The sequence below is a fragment of the Mya arenaria genome, chromosome 13, assembly GCF_026914265.1.
Source record: "Mya arenaria isolate MELC-2E11 chromosome 13, ASM2691426v1".
Taxonomy (NCBI): Eukaryota; Metazoa; Mollusca; class Bivalvia; order Myida; family Myidae; genus Mya; species Mya arenaria.
Window position 1 is genome coordinate 7,408,579 of NC_069134.1, and position 21,312 is coordinate 7,429,890.

The 21,312-nt window shown below is 39.0% G+C and overlaps 1 long non-coding RNA gene across 3 annotated transcripts in view; it reads right to left on the minus strand.

Moving 5' to 3' along the window:
• Positions 1 to 17,034, minus strand: part of LOC128213922 (uncharacterized) — a 38,256-nt gene extending 21,222 nt beyond the window's left edge. For 2 of the 3 annotated variants that reach the window (XR_008257827.1, XR_008257829.1), the window contains exons 1-2: positions 16,998 to 17,034; positions 2,804 to 3,628 (exon numbers count right to left, since the gene is read on the minus strand). This is a non-coding gene — a long non-coding RNA (uncharacterized LOC128213922). Of the gene's footprint in view, positions 1 to 2,803; positions 3,629 to 12,550; positions 12,655 to 16,997 lie in introns of those variants that run through there. The other variant, XR_008257828.1, reaches the window with a different exon arrangement.
• Between the last annotated feature and the right edge of the window lie 4,278 nt (positions 17,035 to 21,312).

Consider the following 21,312-nt stretch of genomic DNA (forward strand, 5'->3'; position numbering starts at 1 on the left):
ACACATACCAAGTATGAGGTCCCTCGGTCAAAGCGTTCTCAAGTTATTGATCGGAAACCATTTGGTATTCCGACCGACCGACCGACAGACAGACAGACCGACCGACCGACCGACCGACATGTGCAAAACAATATACCCCACTTTTTTCAAAAGGGGGCATAATAAGGTGATATCAACCTCTTGTACAAATATATTCAAACAAAAAAAAGCTACAGCAGACCTAAAATCACTTACATAAATTAATAATTAATTCATCAAATTTTAAAACTTGGGAGTAAAATCACCATTGACAAAGATAAACATGTTCATTATGGCACAAATCAATGAACAAAACTCAGCTACAACTACCTCTTAATCAAATTACTTTCAAAATACCATCTCAGAAACTGGCTTTCTAGATCAATATTCAATGGCAAGGTGAACTACTAATATTGAGAAGTCTAGACTTTGGACCAGATCTAGAACATACTACGCAGTACTATTGAGGTCACAGACCTGTCACTCATTTTATGCAAATTGGTAAGTCTGATCCATTAGCTCCACCCCCAGAAAAAGTAGTTCCTAGTCTGAACCACTAAATGTAGATAAACTGTTTCACAATCATAAGTATTTTCATGTAAGATGCTCTCCTACAATAAGACCAGCTTGGTATTGATCAAACTTTAAAAACTGGACCAGTTTTTGTTAAATAATATAATTGTCAATGTAGTTTGCCAATAAACTTATGTTGTAGGCATTGTGCAATATTTAGAAAACGTAATTCACTGTACTTATCTGCCTGAGTGACTTTCCCGCCAAATGTTGAGCACTGATAATAAAACTACCATCGACAACATGATAGTAATAAAACACACATTAAACCACAAGTATTTTACCACTGATAGTGGCTAACCATTTCCTTATTAAATCGCCATATCTATAACTTGCATACGGTGAATGACGCAATTAAGCAATAATTACGCACTGGTAGGTAAAAATATAAAAACTCAGAAATGTTAATGAATACAATTGAATGTAACTCTCGTGTTAAGTGAGATAAAGAGTATCATAAACCTATGATCATAAGTTGTACACATAATTGTTAAATATATATAAAATTTTACATTACTTTAAATCGCTACTTCCTATTTTGCCAAATGAAATATTAATATTTGGTATGACCACTTTTCCGGATTTTAAGATGATAAAGGCACATTGCCAAAGTCAACATTGACATTAAAACTGCTTGCTATTTACAAATGCTGCCAAATATGCACATCTATGGGCAACATGTTGTTCATCCAATTCAGCCTTGAGCCAGAAATAAAACTCAAGTGAGAGATCTGACTGGGACAATCTCCTTCTATGTCTAAAATACCAGATGTAGTTCAAATAATGTACTTTTGTCTCAGACATTCTAATCAGTCTGTTGTGAAATGTTGTTAGTCACGAACTTCTACATAGTTCAATACAGAAAAGTTCATTACAGAAAATCCACGCCACATGCTGACAATGAGATGACTATATGCTGAATATTGGGAGAACTTCATAGCTAAATGCTGGACAAAACCACTGGGATGTTCACAGGCTGACAAAGAGATGACTACAGGCTGGACATTGGAAGAACTTTGTAGCGAAGTGCTGGACAAGACCACTGGTATGTTCACAGGCTGACAGAGATGACTACAGACTGGACATTGGCAGAACTTTGTAGCGAAATGCTGAACAAGACCACTGGTATGTTCACAGGCTGACAGAGATGACTACAGGCTGGACATTGGAAAAACTCTGTAGCGAAATGCTGGACAAGACCACTGGTATGTTCACAGGCTGACAGAGATGACTACAGGCTGGACTGTGGAAGGACTTTGTAGCGAAATGCTGGACAAGACCACTGGGATGTTCACAAAGAGATGAATAAAGGCTGGACATTGGAGGAAGTTTGTAGCAAAATGCTGGACAAGACCATTGGAATGTTCACAGGCTCACAGAGATGACTACAGGCTGGACATTGGAAAAACTTTGTAGCGAAAGGCTGGACAAGACCACTGAGATGTTCACAGGCTGACAAAGAGATGAATAAAGGCTGGACATTGGGAAGACTTTGTAGCAAAATGTTGGACAAGACCACAAGTATGTTCGTTTTACAAGATCAATGGACCAGGAACATTACTGTACAGCCCCTAACCTCACATAAACTAACTGCAACACCAAACAAAACCACAATCACCAAGACAAGTGTACAAAACAACATATGACTAATGTTTTTTGCATTGCATTCACTCTTGTTCAGAGCAAATTAAATCTGATTACAAAGTAATCAATCAGTCTTCAAGCAATGACTAATGGCAATATACCTTCCGTAGTGTTGAATTTCATTTCTTATGATTACGATAAAAAGTGCATCTATAATATTGGTCCGATAAATATATATTTATACAACTACCTACACCTGGCACACCAACTTTACCAGGCTACATCATGCTTTTCACAGAATTTGATAATAAAATTCTTCCAGAACATTTAAGCCTGAAGACATTGCTAACTTTAATCCAGACAGGGGTATTAATTATTAATCATCTTACTTCCATTACTCAGTTCTTATATCAGATAACAGAGCAGTTCTCATTATAATCAGGACCAAATATAAATCAAGGAAATTTAGAACTTAAATGTTTGAGGGAACATAATTACTGATGACTGACAACAATGTGCATCAAGAATACAATAAAAAAAATGTTACAGCTTGTATAATAGTGATTCAATTAAAATTTGTCAAGTGCCTGTTATGATCAAGAGAAACACATAATGGGTAAATACATACACTGGGTACAGGGACATGACTATCTTGGTCCTTGGCTGTGCTCAGGGGACATCCTTCTTGATCTTGTACCCTCCTAAGGTGACAGCCTTCTGATCTTGAACCACACTTAGATGAAGGCATTCAGACCCTGGCCCCTGCTTAGGTGATAGCCTTTTGGTCCTGGGTTATATTTAGATGTCAGCACAGGTCATTTCTTTTGGTCATTGGTCCTGCTTAATAGGTGACAGCCTTCTGACCATGGGCCTTGCTTAGGTGACAGCCTTCTGGCCATGGGCCCTGTTTAGTTAAAAGCCTTTTGGCCATAGGCCCTGATTAAAAGGTGACAGCCTTCTTGTCATGGGCCCTGCTTCGGTGATAGCCTTCTGGTCATGAGCCCTGCTTAGGTGACAGCATTCTGGTCATGGGCCCTGCTTCGGTGATAGCCTTCTGGTCATGGGCCCTGCTTAGGTGACAGCCTTCTTGTCATGGGCCCTGCTTCGGTGATAGCCTTTTGGTCATGGCCCCTGCTTGGGTGACAGCCTTCTGGCCATGGGCCCTGCATAGGTGATAGCCTTCTTGTCATGGGCCCTGCTTAGTAGACAACCATCAGGAAGCTTCCTCATACACAAATTCTCAGTAAAACTACCCGATAACAATGGTCTGACAGCCAGTCCATATCCATTCTCACTCACACATTTTTTTTCAATTTCAGTGGTGAATAATCAAGGTCAGACAGACAGACCAACTTCCAGCAGACAATCTGCATCCTTGGAAAGGTTTGATAACCTGGGTCTGACCAACAGTATGCCCCTTTGACGTATGCTCCGTCCCATCATGAACATAGACCTGAAATACATATGATAAGATAAAGAAAGGTTTATAAAGGAATTGTGACAAGGAGTAAAGAAATTGTAATGCAGAACCATTAGAACAATTTTAAAAGTACAATGTATCATAGTACACAAGTATGCTATCAAATGTGGATTTGCACTTAAACATATTGAAGGAAATTATATAAAATGAATATATAAAATTTCAATGCCTTAAACAGTATACCATCCTTAATATATCAGATGTGCCTTGAAAGTACAAGATACAATTGCAGAAAGATTGAGCAACAATGGTAAGGTTAAGGTAAGGTTAGATCTATTTATTTCATGTTGAAACACAGCACAATAACATCAAGTTGTTTATAATAATGAGGAACAAGGACGTGCTAAAATCAGCTATGTGACTGTGATGAAAACTAGTACTGTTATCATTGAGGAAGCTCCTAGCGAGGATCACGCTTGGGACCCTCTGATCCTAAGTTAGATATGCCACTGGACGACCAATGTACAGATATTAAAAGCAAGACACCGGACAACAACTGTTAGTTCTCCATAAAACCCCCAACAAATATTTGTACATGCTGTAACTCGGAAAAGAGACAAATGCACCCTAAGTGATGTCCCATATAATGTGCAACCAAATAAAATGTATGATGTTGTATAATGTTGAGACTTGAGGTAGGAACCTGGGCACAACACTAAATGTGATTGCCTTATTTCACCAAATAAACTCTCTTAGTATGACCTTGACATCTTAGGGATACTGTATTATACCGTGTATAGGACGCTAGCAAAGATAGCACAGGGGCAAAAAAAAATGGTTAAAAACTTCTTAATACCATAGATATGACACAAGGGAAAAATGAAAAAGGTACAATAGCATATTTTAGATATTTATGGTAGTCATTCAGAATTAAAGTTTATTGAAAATCTTGGAAGTTTGTATAGTTACTTACTATAATTGTTTATTGATAAACTTTAGTTACTTTATAAATATAAGAGCATTTTTTAAGAACTTGCATATTTATGAAATAGTTTGTATTAAGATTTTTGATGTATTTCATTCACTTCCTTATAAATATTTTATATCATAACCCCCAATGATGTAAATATTTTAAAACTATGTGATACTGATACTAGTGTATTTGTGAATGTCATATAATAATTCAACATATCTGAATACAAAATGTAAATTTCAAATAATTTGGTATACTACATAATATTTAATCACAATTTTATACAAAAGCATGGACTCTGTTGGAAATAAGGTTTTCTACTTGTGCAAAATTTTACTGGTTATCCTCTGCAAATGTCATCATAATTGTTAAAATGAATTTGTTACTAAATAATATAGCTTTATCATTAATATCTGAAGTAATTCTAGTAGTTAGACATAATATATGTTAACTTTCAGTGATATCATTATGCAATCTGTGATATTGGTTGTATTGTTGTAGCTTGTTTTGTTGTACAGTGAAATATTGACATTTCACAAAAAAAACTACTACTACTACTACTACTACTACTATTACAACTATAATAAAAATATCAAAATAAAATATTTTTAGACGCCGATATATAACCGAAATAAAGGCCATTAGTTGACAGATTATCATGAATCAAGAACAAAAATTGTCTCAAATGGGGATCAAGGGTAGTACAATAATACATCTGAAATGATTTTGGTAATCTGCCAAAATTCTATTTTATCATGAACTTTATATTTGAACAAAGAAAAGGTTTACATTGAGCAACTTAATATAATTAGATCAAATTTAAATAGAACCTACTTAAATATAAAGTCCAAAGTGTTTCGAAAAGGTTTCAGAGAGAACCAGGTGCTGCAGAAGAGGGACAAAGAGCTCAGGGAGAAAAGGGCACATTGAATCTGGCTTTGAAAGTTTTGAATATTATGATTTGACAAGAAATGTTAGGAATTGTGCAAACTGAATTAATAATAGGATTCAACAGTTTGTATGTATTTATAATCACATTTTAAGTTTTAATCAAGCGAAAGAAGCTTTTGACAGTTCTAAGCATTTAATTCTATGAAGGCAGAAGGGTGCCCATGCTGGTCTCCATAAAAGTGCAAAATTTGTCTTCAACGTGGATCAATAAAAGTTTATTTCTGTTAAATAATATGAATGTAGTGTTTTAATCACAGCAACTACATGTAGGCAAGCTGTCCTATTTTATGTCATTTATAAACTTGCAAATTATTTTACTGTCAATGCACTTAAGTTATCAATAAGGAAGACATTATAGAAAATCTGACAATCCTTAAAATTGTTTGCAATTCTAAAATCATTAGTTTTGTTAGCAATTCAGATTTAATTCAAATCCCCACACAGAACAATGTCACAGTATTTTTATAATAACACAAATGGCAAGAAAACACTTTTTTTCTGATTCAGTTTCAAAATTGGAACACTATATATGTATTGACATATTAAACAACCATGTCACTCCCACAGTATTTTGCAAAATTCTCATGAATAGAAAGGGTATACAGCCATAACGAGTTGTGTTTTTTTGTTATCTTGAAATAGTAAATGTCACACAACCTGTTTTAGAAACAAGACATTAAGTAGTTTTTACTACAAAGTACTTTGGCACAAGCGGTTTAGCATCCTTTCATTCATGGAATGAGAATGCCACTGAAACTACATTTAGTGTTCAGGCTCCTGCCACGGCCAATCGGATTGCCAGGCAGGTTCACATTTGATCATCTAGAACAGCTATGACAAAACAGATTTCAATCGCACAATTTCAATTTAGTCAAGATAAAAAAACAAAATTTTCAGTTTTTTTATTCATTGGTTATATTAAATGAGTTATTTAGAAGCTCCCACATGTGCACTGACTGGTATAGAGGAATTCAAAATGAATTAGGAGCTGAACACTAAGAAATTTACCATTTTTATTATTCTTCTAAATGATGAACTTCATCAGTTATTGAAAAACAAGCCACAGTTCCATTTCACATGTGATAGTCCCCACCCCTCCCCTGGATTGGACAACAAGCCACAGTTCCATGTCACATGTGATAGTCCCCTACCCTGTCCTGGATTGGACATCAAGCCACAGTTCCATGTCACATGTGATAGTCCCCACCCCTCCCCTGGATTGGACAACAAGCCACAGTTCCATGTCACATGTGATAGTCCCCTACCCTGTCCTGGATTGGACATCAAGACACAGTTCCATGTCACATGGGATAGTCCCCACCCCTCCCCTGGATTGGACATCAAGCCACAGTTCCATGTCACATGTGATAGTCCCCACCCTTCCCCTGGATACGACAACAGGCCACAGTTCCATGTCACATGTGATAGTCCCCACCCTTCCCCTGGATTGGACAACAAGCCACAGTTCCATGTCACATGTGATAGTCCCCACCCTTCCCCTGGATTGGACAACAAGCCACAGTTCCATGTCACATGTGATAGTCCCCACCCCTCCCCTGGATTGGACAACAAGACACAGTTCCATGTCACATGTGATAGTCCCCACCCCTCCCCTGGATTGGACAACAAGCCACAGTTCCATGTCACATGTGATAGTCCCCACCCCTCCCCTGGATTGGACAACAAGACACAGTTCCATGTCACATGTGATAGTCCCCACCCCTCCCCTGGATTGGACAACAAGCCACAGTTCCATGTCACATGTGATAGTCCCCACCCTTCCCCTGGATTGGACAACAAGCCACAGTTCCATGTCACATGTGATAGTCCCCACCCTTCCCCTGGATTGGACAACAAGCCACAGTTCCATGTCACATGTGATAGTCCCCACCCCTCCCCTGGATTGGACAACAAGACACAGTTCCATGTCACATGTGATAGTCCCCACCCCTCCCCTGGATTGGACAACAAGCCACAGTTCCATGTCACATGTGATAGTCCCCACCCCTCCCCTGGATTGGACAACAAGACACAGTTCCATGTCACATGTGATAGTCCCCACCCTTCCCCTGGATTGGACAACAAGACACAGTTCCATGTCACATGTGATAGTCCCCACCCCTCCCCTGGATTGGACATCAAGCCACAGTTCCATGTCACATGTGATAGTCCCCACCCCTTCCCTGTATGGACAACAAGACACAGTTCCATGTCACATGGGATAGTCCCCACCCCTCCCCTGGATTGGACATCAAGCCACAGTTCCATGTCACATGGGATAGTCCCCACCCCTTCCCTGTATGGACAACAAGCCACAGTTCCATGTCACATGTGATAGTCCCCACCCCTCCCCTGGATTGGACATCAAGCCACAGTTCCATGTCACATGTGATAGTCCCCACCCCTCCCCTGGATTGGACATCAAGCCACAGTTCCATGTCACATGTGATAGTCCCCACCCCTCCCCTGGATTGGACATCAAGCCACAGTTCCATGTCACATGTGATAGTCCCCACTCCTCCCCTGGATTGGACAACAAGCCACAGTTCCATGTCACATGTGATAGTCCCCACCCCTCCCCTGGATTGGACAACAAGCCACAGTTCCATGTCACATGTGATAGTCCCCACCCCTCCCCTGGATTGGACAACAAGCCACAGTTCCATGTCACATGTGATAGTCCCCACCCTTCCCTGGATACCACAACAAGCCACAGTTCCATTTCATATATGATAGACCCCACCCCTCCCCTGGATTGGACAACTAGCCACAGTTCCATGTCACATGTGATAGTCCCCACCCCTTCCCTGGATACGACAACAGGCCAGTTCCATGTAACATGTGATAGTCCCCACTCCTCCCCTGGATTGGCAACAAGCCACAGTTCAATTTTACATGAGTTGGTCCCCACCCTTCCCTGAATTTGACAACAAGCCACACTTCCATTTCACATGTGATAGTCCACACTCCTCCCCTGGATTGGACAACAAGCCACAGTTCATTGCCACATGTGATAGTCCCCACCCCTCCCCTGGATTGGACAACAAGACACAGTTCCATTTCATATGTGATAGTCCCCACCCCTTCCCTGGATTGGACAACAAGCCACAGTTCCATGTCACATGTGATAGTCCCCACTCCTCCCTGGATTGGACAACAAGCCACAGTTCCATTTCATATGTGATAGTCCCCACCCCTTCCCTGGATTGGACAACAAGCCACAGTTCCATTTCATATGTGATAGTCCCCACCCCTTCCCTGGATTGGACAACAAGCCACAGTTCCATTTCATATGTGATAGTCCCCACCCCTCCCTGGATTGGACAACAAGCCACAGTTCCATTTCACATGTGATAGTCCCCACCCCTTCCCTGGATTGGACAACAAGCCACAGTTCCATTTCATATGTGATAGTCCCCACCCCTCCCTGGATTGGACAACAAGCCACAGTTCCATTTCATATGTGATAGTCCCCACCCCTCCCTGGATTGGACAACAAGCCACAGTTCCATTTCATATGTGATAGTCCCCACCCCTTCCCTGGATTGGACAACAAGCCACAGTTCCATTTCACATGTGATAGTCCCCACCCCTTCCCTGTATGGACAACAAGCCACAGTTCCATTTCATATGTGATAGTCCCCACCCCTTCCCTGGATTGGACAACAAGCCACAGTTCCATTTCATATGTGATAGTCCCCACCCCTCCCTGGATTGGACAACAAGCCACAGTTCCATTTCATATGTGATAGTCCCCACCCCTTCCCTGGATTGGACAACAAGCCACAGTTCCATTTCATATGTGATAGTCCCCACCCCTTCCCTGGATTGGACAACAAGCCACAGTTCCATTTCACATGTGATAGTCCCCACCCCTTCCCTGTATGGACAACAGGCCACAGTTCCATTTCACATGTGATAGTCCACACTCCTCCCCTGGATTGGACAACAAGCCACAGTTCCATGTCACATGTGATAGTCCCCACCACTCCACTGGATACCACAACAAGCCACAGTTCCATGTCACATGTGATAGTCCCCACCCCTCCCCTGGATTGGACAACAATCCACAGTTCCATGTCACATATGATAGTCCCCACCCTCCCCTGGATTGGACATCAAGCCACAGATCCATGCCACATGTGACAGTCCCCACCCCTCCCCAGGGTACCACAACAAGCCACAGTTCCATTTCACATCTGATAGTCCTCACCCCTCCCCTGGATACCACAACAAGCCACAGTTCCATGTCACATGTGATAGTCCCCACCCCTCCCCTGGATTGGACAACAAGCCACAGTTCCATGTCACATGTGAAAGTCCCCACCCCTCCCCTGGATTGGACAACAAGACACAGTTCCATGTCACATGTGATAGTCCCCACCCTCCCCTGGATTGGACATCAAGCCACAGATCCATGCCACATGTGATAGTCCCCACCCCTCCCCTGGATTGGACAACAAGACACAGTTCCATGTCACATGTGATAGTCCCCACCCCTCCCCTGGATTGGACAACAAGCCACAGTTCCATGTCACATGTGAAAGTCCCCACCCCTCCCCTGGATTGGACAACAAGACACAGTTCCATGTCACATGTGATAGTCCCCACCCCTCCCCTGGATTGGACATCAAGCCACAGTTCCATGTCACATGTGATAGTCCCCACCCCTCCCCTTGATGAAGAACAAGCCACAGTTCCATGTCACATGTGATAGTCCCCATCCCTCCCCTGGATTGAACAACAAGCCACAGTTCCATGTCACATATGATAGTCCCCACCACTCCACTGGATTGAACAACAAGCCACAGTTCCATTTCACATGTGATAGTACCCACCCACCCATCCCCGGGATGGACAACAAGTCACAGTTCCATGTCACATGTGATAGTCCCCACCCCTTCCCTGGATACAAAAACAAGCCACAGTTCCATGTCACATGTGATAGTCTCCACCTCTCCGCTGGATTGGACAACAAGCCACAATTCCATGTCACATGTGAAAGTCCCCACCCCTCTCCTGGATTGGATAACAAGCCACAGTTCCATTTCACTTGTGATTGTGCCCACCCTCCCCTGGATTGGACAACAAGCCACAGTTCCATGTCACAGGTGATAGTTTCCACCCCTCCCTGGATTGGACAAGCCACAGTTCCATTTCACATGTGATAGTCTCCACCCCTCCCCTGGATTGGACAACAAGCCACAGTTCCATGTCACATGTGAAAGTTGCCACCCCTCTCCTGGATTGGACAACAAGCCACAGTTCCATTTCACTTGTGATTGTGCCCACCCTCCCCTGGATTGGACAACAAGCCACAGTTCCATGTCACAGGTGATAGTTTCCACCCCTCCCTGGATTGGACAAGCCACAGTTCCATTTCACATGTGATAGTCTCCACCCCTCCCCTGGATTGGACAACAAGCCACAGTTCCATGTCACATGTGAAAGTTGCCACCCCTCTCCTGGATTGGACAACAAGCCACAGTTCCATTTCACTTGTGATTGTGCCCACCCTCCCCTGGATTGGACAACAAGCCACAGTTCCATGTCACAGGTGATAGTTTCCACCCCTCCCTGGATTGGACAAGCCACAGTTCCATTTCACATGTGATAGTCCACACTCCTCCCCTGGATTGGACATCAAGCCACAGTTCCATGTCACATGTGATAGTCCCCATCCCTCCCCTGGATTGGACAACAAGCCACAGTTCCATGTCACATGTGATAGTCCCCACCCCTCCCCTGGATTGGACAACAAGCCACAATTCCATGTCACATGTGATAGTCCCCACCCCTCCCCTGGATTGGACAACAAGCCACAGTTCCATGTCACATGTGATAGTCTCCACCCCTCCCCTGGATTGGACAACAAGGCACAGTTCCATGTCACATGTGACAGTCCCCACCCCTGCCCTGGATTGGACAACAAGCCACAGTTCCATGTCACATGGGATAGTCCCCACCCCTGAGCTGGATAGACAACAAGCCACAGTTCCATGTCACATGGGATAGTACCCACCCCTGACCTGGATGGACAACAAGCCACAGTTCCATGTCACATGGGATAGTCCCCACCCCTCCCCTGGATTGGACAACAAGCCACAGTTCCATGTCACATGGGATTGCTCTCAAATGTATGTTGTTGTGAACTGTTCAGCTTTAATGGAAATAGTTTAACTAAATTAAACATTTAACATAACTTCTGTACATTTCAGGGAACCATTATTATGGAAAAAAACAGCTTAAATATCAGAAATATCTACACTTCAAATGTTTGACAACTATCTGTCCTTTTTCAGATCATTTTTAACTATAACCTTTTATTTCACACTCAATTATTAAACAACATTCTGTTATAAATGTATGAGAAATCTGAAAAACGGCTCAACTAAATACCAAGTTCATTGAGAGTCTTAAAGTGCACAGTTGATGAAATTATGCAATAATTGTGCACTTAATTACATTTAACGACTGCACAAACAAGGAGGGAGTGTTCCTACAAAAAGCAAAAGCCATCTGTTTCTATGCAAGGTAGCTGATGCATGCAACATGCACGCGCATACTGATAATGATATAACCCAGGCGAAAGAAACCAAGTATAATATTTTGTTTATAATTCTCAGAATATAAAATGTGATGACATAAAAATACAATTCCTTTATAAACGTTTTATCATTTTACTGTATTTTTTCCCTGTCACACCTACTCCTCTTGCTGTTCAACCAATGGATTTGTTGTATTTTCATAGTGGTTTAACAATTAAAAGATAAATATCGTGTTTTATGTGTTTTACCCTTTATTTCAGTATAATGTTCAACGGTTTAATAATTTACTGTATCAGCAAGCTGCATTTTCTGTTTCTATATTACTTGAAAACATGAGCCACAGAAGACAGATAGAACACCAATATCAACAATACTTGAGTAACATCTTTATCCTCTTCAGTAAAAACCATATTTCTCATTCCTTTCGATTAGTTTTCAAAAGGTGGGCAATTACATGTACACTGAAATATTCTAGCCACTTACAAGAATTGTCAGGACTGCTGGATCAAAAGCTTCAAAAACCACAAGTCTCTTTTACTGTAATTACATACAAGTTCAGGTCTTTGTCATCCTGAATAACAAAGAAATTTGACTCAGTCTATGCACAAGAAAGAACACAAAGACATTTTAATACACAAAGACGTAAACTTTGCACATGTCATTGTTTACTTAAGTAGGTTAGCGTCTTATAATCATATAATATACAAAATAAAACATGGTTGACTAAAGGCAGCTGCTGCTATGTACTTAAGAAGAAAAATGATATTAAAGTCATAACAAAGCTTTAATCATGAAATCAACAGGTAAAGGTATAGTTTGGTTAAAAGGCAATTTATTTAAAAGTAACATCTGTCCATTGACAACCAATCAAATAGACTATATAAACAGCAGTAGTCATAACGCCCTCAGCACTTGGCATTAAAATGGGGAATCTCTCAACATTATGAACACGGTTTTTACTCAGTAATCTTTGGTCAAGGGGAAACCACTGCAACCATTATCTCTCATTGTAAGGGAAACAAATCTAACCTATTGTTGATGGAAAGAGACCAGACTACTGGTGCAAGTAGTAGCAGTAAAGACAAAGAGAACACCCTCAAGGAGAAATTTAACAGCAAAACCGGACAATTAAGAGTTGGGTAATAAGGCTGAATTTCAGCCACAAAATCATTGGAAAAACAACCATAATTATTCATCTTCTAGACCTCTCTTAAGTTTATTTTTCTTCCTTCTTAGTTTGTTTTCCTTAGAAGAGTATGGGTTTGGGTCATCTTGCCAAATTCCCAAATATAACATTATTATGGAAACAACAGCACAATGAGGACAGACAGAATGCACTGAAAATAAACACATGCACAACAGCAAGTAAAAGGTGATAAATAATGTAACATATCCCAGCAACGGTTACCTTTAGATTATTTCTATGTCTTCTTATTTGCCGAGTTAATTCTTTAACCCTTTTTGAATTTCATTAAATGACAAAATCTAATGAGTTAATAGTGTTCAATATGTTGTTATTCATTAACATTGCATGGTACATAATACTGTGAGCTGCACTGCACAATTTTGGGCCTTACAACATATCTTTTTTTACAAAGAAAATAATCGCAATAAAAATTTAAATCTAAATCTATCTTTAAAAGGATTGTCATTGGCACATCATTTTCTTGACAATTCCTTTACTCCTGTTTCCAAAGCAACCACACCTTTTGTTTGAACTTATTTCGAACACATTGACAGTGTAGGTTTCCAACGCCTGATTGCATAAAATGTCAAAATGTAACATCAAGTTTTCTTTATATATGTAACTGTTGCATAAATGTTCTGTGTAAGAATAAAAATTATAAGCTTGTTGGAATATTGATACGTTCATTGAGGCGTGTAATCCAAATAATGTACTTTTGTAACGACCTCATCTGTGTGACGTCGAATTTAGTATACAAATGTGTCATGCATACTCTTACTTGTAATTAATCATATTTAAGGATCATAATGAATTTTTCAGTATTGTTTCTTTTAACTGAACACCCAATTAAAAAATACAAGGAAATTTATGTCTGGAGGCCAAAAATACAGCGATGCATATTGTCTTCAACAAAACAATCAGTACTTTACAGCAGCTTGAGCTCAGTATCATTGTTTTGAAACCTATGGTTAACTCATAAATAACCTGACTTTGACAAAAAGAGAAAGGCATTTTCACCTACAGGTCCATATGGAATTTGTAAGTATTATTTAATTTGGTCACTGTCACCCAGTTTCATCATGAATAGATAATAAATACTTAGTTATTGTCTGCAAAATACTATTTTTCATGTTCTCTAGAGTTACTGAGGCAAATAACTCACTAACTGAACAAGGCAATTAACTCACTAACTGAACAAGGCAAATAACTCACTAACTGAACAAGGCAATTAACTCACTAACTGAACAAGGCAATTAACTCAATAATCGAATGTGACGGAGACATGAAATACATGAGTGTCTGATTATTATTTCAGATGGCTGAATTTTCAAGAAGTCTGTAAATCAACCAAGATTTCATGAAATTATTTTGTTGATTTATTCGTATGGGGCTTACTGCCATGTGGTGAGAATGACAATAATCCAACAGCAGTCATTGCTATGATCACAATTCTAAGTATCGGTAAAATTTTGAATTATTAAAATAACATTTTATTTTATCTTCTTATTTTATCATATTAACACCTATTATTTCTCATTCACTCCAGTGTTTAATGGGTACCTAAAAGTAAATGGTGACAAAATTGGGCGTAAGACTTTGAAAAAACAAACTCATATAGCACAGTTGGCTATAATAATCAATAATATTTTTTATCAGTTTAGTATTAGCATGGTTGAAAAATTACATCGCCTATGTACATTAAAATCAAAAGAGTAGCCTCATTTGGTATGGCATTTTATTAGTTAACATCATACAGTACACTGCATAATTTATCATTACTTTTATTATAAATCAATTGTGTATGTGGACAGAAATGTTCACGACTTTTAATAATCTAAACATCCACTTAGTTGTTGACCCAAATTAGACTGTTCAAAAGTTTTGAACATATACTGGTTAACGGTACATTTCCAAACAGGGCACAAATCCCGAACACCGTCTAAAACACGTGTTTGTTTACCATGATCGATTATTTGATGATCTAGATCAATACAGAGGCTTGCCTTGGTCACACTTGCGAAGTTTCATCTTGTTTTGTTAAATATTATTCTAAAAAAATGCCATTCAATGTGTATACCTTAAAGATAAAAATGTAGCAAATGGTGGAATGACGTCAGAGCGCACACACATATTTAGGTGTTGCAGTTATGCTGACCTACATTCAAGGTATTTATAATTAGAAATCACGCTTTACATTTGAATTGCATGTTTTGAAAAACATCGGGAACAATAAATAACTTTGCAGCTAAGTGTTTTTTTAATATAGCAAACTTATTAATTATAATTGTATGACCATGTATTTTCGCTTTGCAAGTGTTCGGTATTTGTGCCCTCCATAGCATAAATTTAAGGGTGATTTACTGTCCATAAATTGAATGATTTTCGACATAAAATTAATGAGATCGTGAATCTGTACTTTGACAGATGTTGTCACATTAACAAAAGATGTTTCATATGCAATTTTAACTTACTACAACAAAAACTCTCCAAGATAATTGTGAAAAACCTCAAAAAGTGTTCAGATTTGTGACCTTAGCCAATAAGGACTTTTATTAAGGTTCATTGATAAATCGATCCATTACTGTCTGCTTTCATTGAAAAGACAACAAAAACTAAACATTTGAGATAAAATATATGATGTAAATGCACAAAATGATGTAGAAATAATTAAATTATAAATATGTAATCATATAAAAAAACGGTCCATTTTTTGGCAAATTCCACAAATTGAAACTCCAGGTTGGGTTTTAGACAAAAACTAGGAAGTATTGCTGTTTTTGTACTCTGTATAGTAAAACTTCAAACATGTGTAACTTAGTTATTTCAAGGCCTATCTTGAAACAGTTTTATGCCTAGAATAATTATAATATTTAAAATAAAACAATAAGAAAAATCATGTAGCGCTGCTAATTGAGTTTGGGAGAGAATCAACAAGGGGTCAACCCCCCTCACCACCACCATGCAAACGTTTGGTATTCTTCTTACTTTTAAAATAAACCTGGGAGGAAAAGTGCACCTGGTGTGGGGCTCAAACCCACAACTGCCAGGACACCAGTCCTGATTGAGCTAACCGGGCGGCTGGTTCGAATGCACCAGTCAATTGTAACCACGCCCCCCCCCAGGTCGGGGGAATAGCGGGGACTTTGACTTTCAGTCAAGCCAACCAGGGGTAAAATCCCAGCCTTGCTGGAACAAACTGATGGTCAAATCCCCGCCAAATGCCCCCGCCCCTAGGGAGCCTAGATAAAGCCCATTCCCAGCTATATTTTGCGCGAAGCTAAAACCACCGCATTCACCCGCCCACTGTGGGGCCACCGGATAGGTAAAAACATGGCCCATTTCCCCGGCTATCCCGGGTATACCCCCTGACCTGGTGGGGCCGTGGTTACAATTGACTGGTGCATAACCCAGACACAGCACACTCCTAGTGCTGTGACCAGGATATTTCTACTACAGTTATTTCAAAGAATAATACACAATAACAGGTTCATTTCAAAGTATCTTATTATAATTTCATTATGAAAATGCGTGATATAAGTACAATAATTTCTGATTTTTTAAGTAATAGAGATGCACGTGTAGATTCAGCTCTTGGTCAATGACTTTTGAACTGTACATATCCAGGATCAATGATGCAATGTTTAAAAATACGAATTCTTTTAATTAAAACAGCATATTTAAAACGTATCGTCGTTCTAAGATATGAACCAACGTTGTAGGGAGAAACGACAAAATAAAACTTACAATTCCAGAGTTTCTTAAATAAGGATCGACAACTCCGACTATTCTGTAGTAGACACAACGAAACGCATAGAATGGTTACACACCACGCGTTTGGAACAATTGTCAAAGAGGTATAATCTTCATTGCCTGGTCTAGTGTTACATGCCCCTACGACAAAGTGTATAAGAGTTAGGCACACTTTTACAATTATGAGACACACGACTCTGGGTATGCTCCATTTAAACGGGGCTAACCCCTCTTCATTTCTCCTCTCGGTTGTGTAATGTCAAAGATGTTAGTCATTATTGTTACCAAGAATCTATAGACCAGGTCTATATGTCTGTGTTGTTACACAGCCACTTTTGGGGGACTTACTTATTATTTTTTGGCTGTATACCCGAACCACTGATGACGGTTAATTTCACGTTCAGATACAGACATTACATAGACGTCAATGAATGGATCTAGCTGGAGAAAAACGGAGTTGACTTCTCCATCTGCCATCTGTGTGACGTTGAGTACAGTACCGGTTAACTAGTAAAACGCCTATTTTTCCACTGTTTCATTGAAAGTTCTAAATAAGGCGGTGATTCCGACATTTATTGATTAAGATATTTTGATGCATTTGTGGGGTCTGTCTGTCTTGCTTGAACGTTGACCCACGGCTGTGAGTCTCATCATGCATGTTAGGTCTTGCCTCTATGCCTTAAAACACGGTATTCGTTAAATTGTTGGCTACTGGGCTTGCTTTTGTTGTTTCACCTTCCCCTCTTGTCCGCTGAAACATTTTGGGCGGTATGCCGAGGTTAGCTACATGTACGCCAAATTCGACAGATAGAGAGCAAACTGGATTCGGATTCCATAAGGAAGCAAGCACACATAAATGATAGTCATATAAAGACATTAATTTACAATAAATCGTCAATATGACAACGTTTTCAAAGAATATATACATGAAAATTCTGGGAAGAACCGAATTCTACGTGACTTTTAACATATGTTTTCCCGTTGGTTCATTTAGTGTACCGTTCCGTTGTACGCTTATGTGCGTTCGTAGTACCACAGCGGAACGTTACAATAGCTGTACATTTAAGCAGACTTGTTGGTTTGCCCGCGAAAGGATTATAAATGACCAGACTATGCCCGAAAGTGCATAGAAGCACCAAATGCGAAACACTTTATGTTGGGCGTGATATGCACACACTTTATTCGCACTCGCAATACTTCTCGTTCCTTTCGCTCACTCGTCATTTATACAATACATCAATCATAAAAAAATATTATTATTATATTGCTCGTGAATAGTTCTTGCCTGTGCGGGATTATAGTTCAACGTTAACGTAGGCGTGCAATTCCAGGAAATATATTACTATTTGTCTTAAAGTAAATCCAGAAAAGGCTTTTAACAGTTAATTTTCCGTGACCCCTACCTTTATATATTTATGCACGTCTTGCTACGCGTGTGTTATAACTTTAAGAAACGGAGAAGCTAGGATATAAATAAAATATACGAAAATCAATTATGGACGTATTTGGACGTGTTTTCTCAATACTAATTGGTATTCCGAATTCCAGTTCAAAATTAAGCGGTATTCCGGATTCTGGTCCTCAAGTGGTATTCCGGATTCAATTCAAGCTTGACTGCATTTACGTATATATACATGTAACCCTAACTTTTAAAGACATGTTAACTTTATATTTGAAGACATACCTTAACACTTTAAGACATGTAAACATTTGGATATATGTAACCATGAAACCTTACCACTTGAAGACACGAAACCTCAACACTTGGAGACATGTAACCTTAAAAAATTAAAGACATGTAACCTCAACACTTGGAGACAAATAGCCTTAGCACTTGGAGACACGTAACCTCACTCAACACTTGGAGAGATGTAACCTTAATGCTTAACACTTGAAGACATGAAACCTCAACACTTGAAGACATGTAACCTTAACACGTGAAGACATGAAACCTTAACACTTGAAGACATGAAACCTTAACACTTGAAGACATGTAACCTGAATGCTTAACACTTGAAGACATGAAACCTCAACACTTGGAGAGATGTAACCTTAATGCTTAACACTTGAAGACATGAAACCTTAACACTTAAAGACATGAAACCTCAACAGTTGAAGACATGAAACCTTAACACTTGAAGACATGAAACCTCAACACTTGAAGACATGAAACCTTAACACTTGAAGACATGAAACCTCAACACTTGAAGACATGAAACCTTAACACTTGAATACATGATACTTTAACACTTGAAGACATGTAACCTTAACACTTGGAGACATGTAACCTTAACACTTGAAGACATGAAACCTTAACACTTGAAGGCATGAAACCGTAACACTTGAAGACATGAAACCTTAACACTTGAAGACATGTAACATTAACACTTGAAGGCATGTAACCTCAACACTTGGAGAGATGTAACCTTAACACTTGAAGACATGAAACTTTAACACTTGGAGACATGTAACTTTAACACTTGGAGACATGTAACCTCAACACTTGGATAGATGTAACCTTAACACTTGGAGTCATGTAACCTCAACACTTGGAGAGATGTAACCTTATCACCTGAAGACATGAAACCTCAACACTTGGAAACATATAACCTTATCACCTGAAGACATGAAACCTCAACACTTGATGACATGTAACCTTAAAATTTAAAGACATGTCACCTCAACACTTGGAGACATGTAACCTTAACACTTGAAGACACGTAACCTTAACACTTGGAGACATGTAACCTCAACACTTGGAGACATGTAACATTAACACTTGGAGACATGTAACCTCAACACTTGGATACATGTAACCTTAACACTTGGAGACATGTAACCTCAACACTTGGATACATGTAACATTAACACCTGGAGACATGTAACCTCAACACTTGGATACATGTAACCTTAACACTTGAAAACACGTAACCTTAACACTTAGATACATGTAACCTTAACAATTATATACATGTTATCTAAACTCTTAAAGACATGTGACTTTATTTCAAGGACACTTATCTTGAAACACAGTCGAAATCAAAGCGCTGTTCAGCGCTAAAAATGGCTGGGAGCTCTAAACTAAAAGCAGCTACTAGTATATACTTGTATTTTTCATAACTTTCATCTTGTGTTACCATGTCTGAAATACAATTAATTAGTCAAAAGACGGAACATGAGCAATATATATATTATCAATCCTGCTGTTGAAAAAAAGTGTTTATATCACGATTTGGATACAAATTTCTAGATCAACTTTGTTGCAGTCGGTCGTAACGGAAATGCGCCGTTTGAAGGCTGAAATATTTCACATATGATACCGTCTGGCTTCAAAAATAGTATTTGTATTTTGTGCACTGTTGACATTGTAGAAGGGAAACTCGCCGCAAAATTTGTACAATAAGCACAAAGTTTTCATTTATTAAGGATGCGTTAAGAACGTTTTTATGGAAGTATTTAAACAAATTTGTAACATAATAAAACCAATAACAAGCAATAGGTTTATATTTGATTTACACATTTTCCATCATTCTATGATAATACCATGTATCACTGTGTTAATATCATATATTATGATACTTATAATATTTGGTAAAAAACAAACTGTGTCATACAATCATGTTCTTTGCACTTTGGTGGTCTGTATGGACTTCTGGCTCAGCCTTGTCCCCATACAAACTTGGCTAAATGAAATAAACGAAAAACAAAAAGGGCCGGGGAAATAGAGGCAATATCAGTTATAGAAATAATACAATGGAAACTACAGGATCATGCCCGGTAGTAAAAAAAATCAAATATAGTTTGGTAATATTTTATTGCATGAATATTATTGCCGCGGAATGAAATAATCAATACAACGTTATCAGGTTTATATAGCTTTTCATCCAAATCCAAATCCTGAAAAGACTGGCAACAACCTCCAAGGACACAACAGCGGACACCACAACACCGTTGACTTATGATTTTGTTTTATCTTGCAGCACGAGCAGTACCTCTTCAGATTTATTTGACAATCGCAAAGCTCTGAGAAATGAAAACAATAAACGTCCGGTACTAAGCTACCTTAATATTAACAGCGTACGATACAAAATCCATGAAATTCGTAAAATTATTGATGATAAACTTTTAGATCTGCTCGTAATTGCTGAAACCAAACTAGATGACAGTTTCAACAACAACCTTTTCACCGCAGATGAATACAAACTAAAACTAAGTGTTTGGACAAAATGTTTTTTTTTAAACATATCAGCATAGGAGTTTTTTTTCCATATAAATATTGAATTATGACTTACTGAAAAGAGATAAAGGT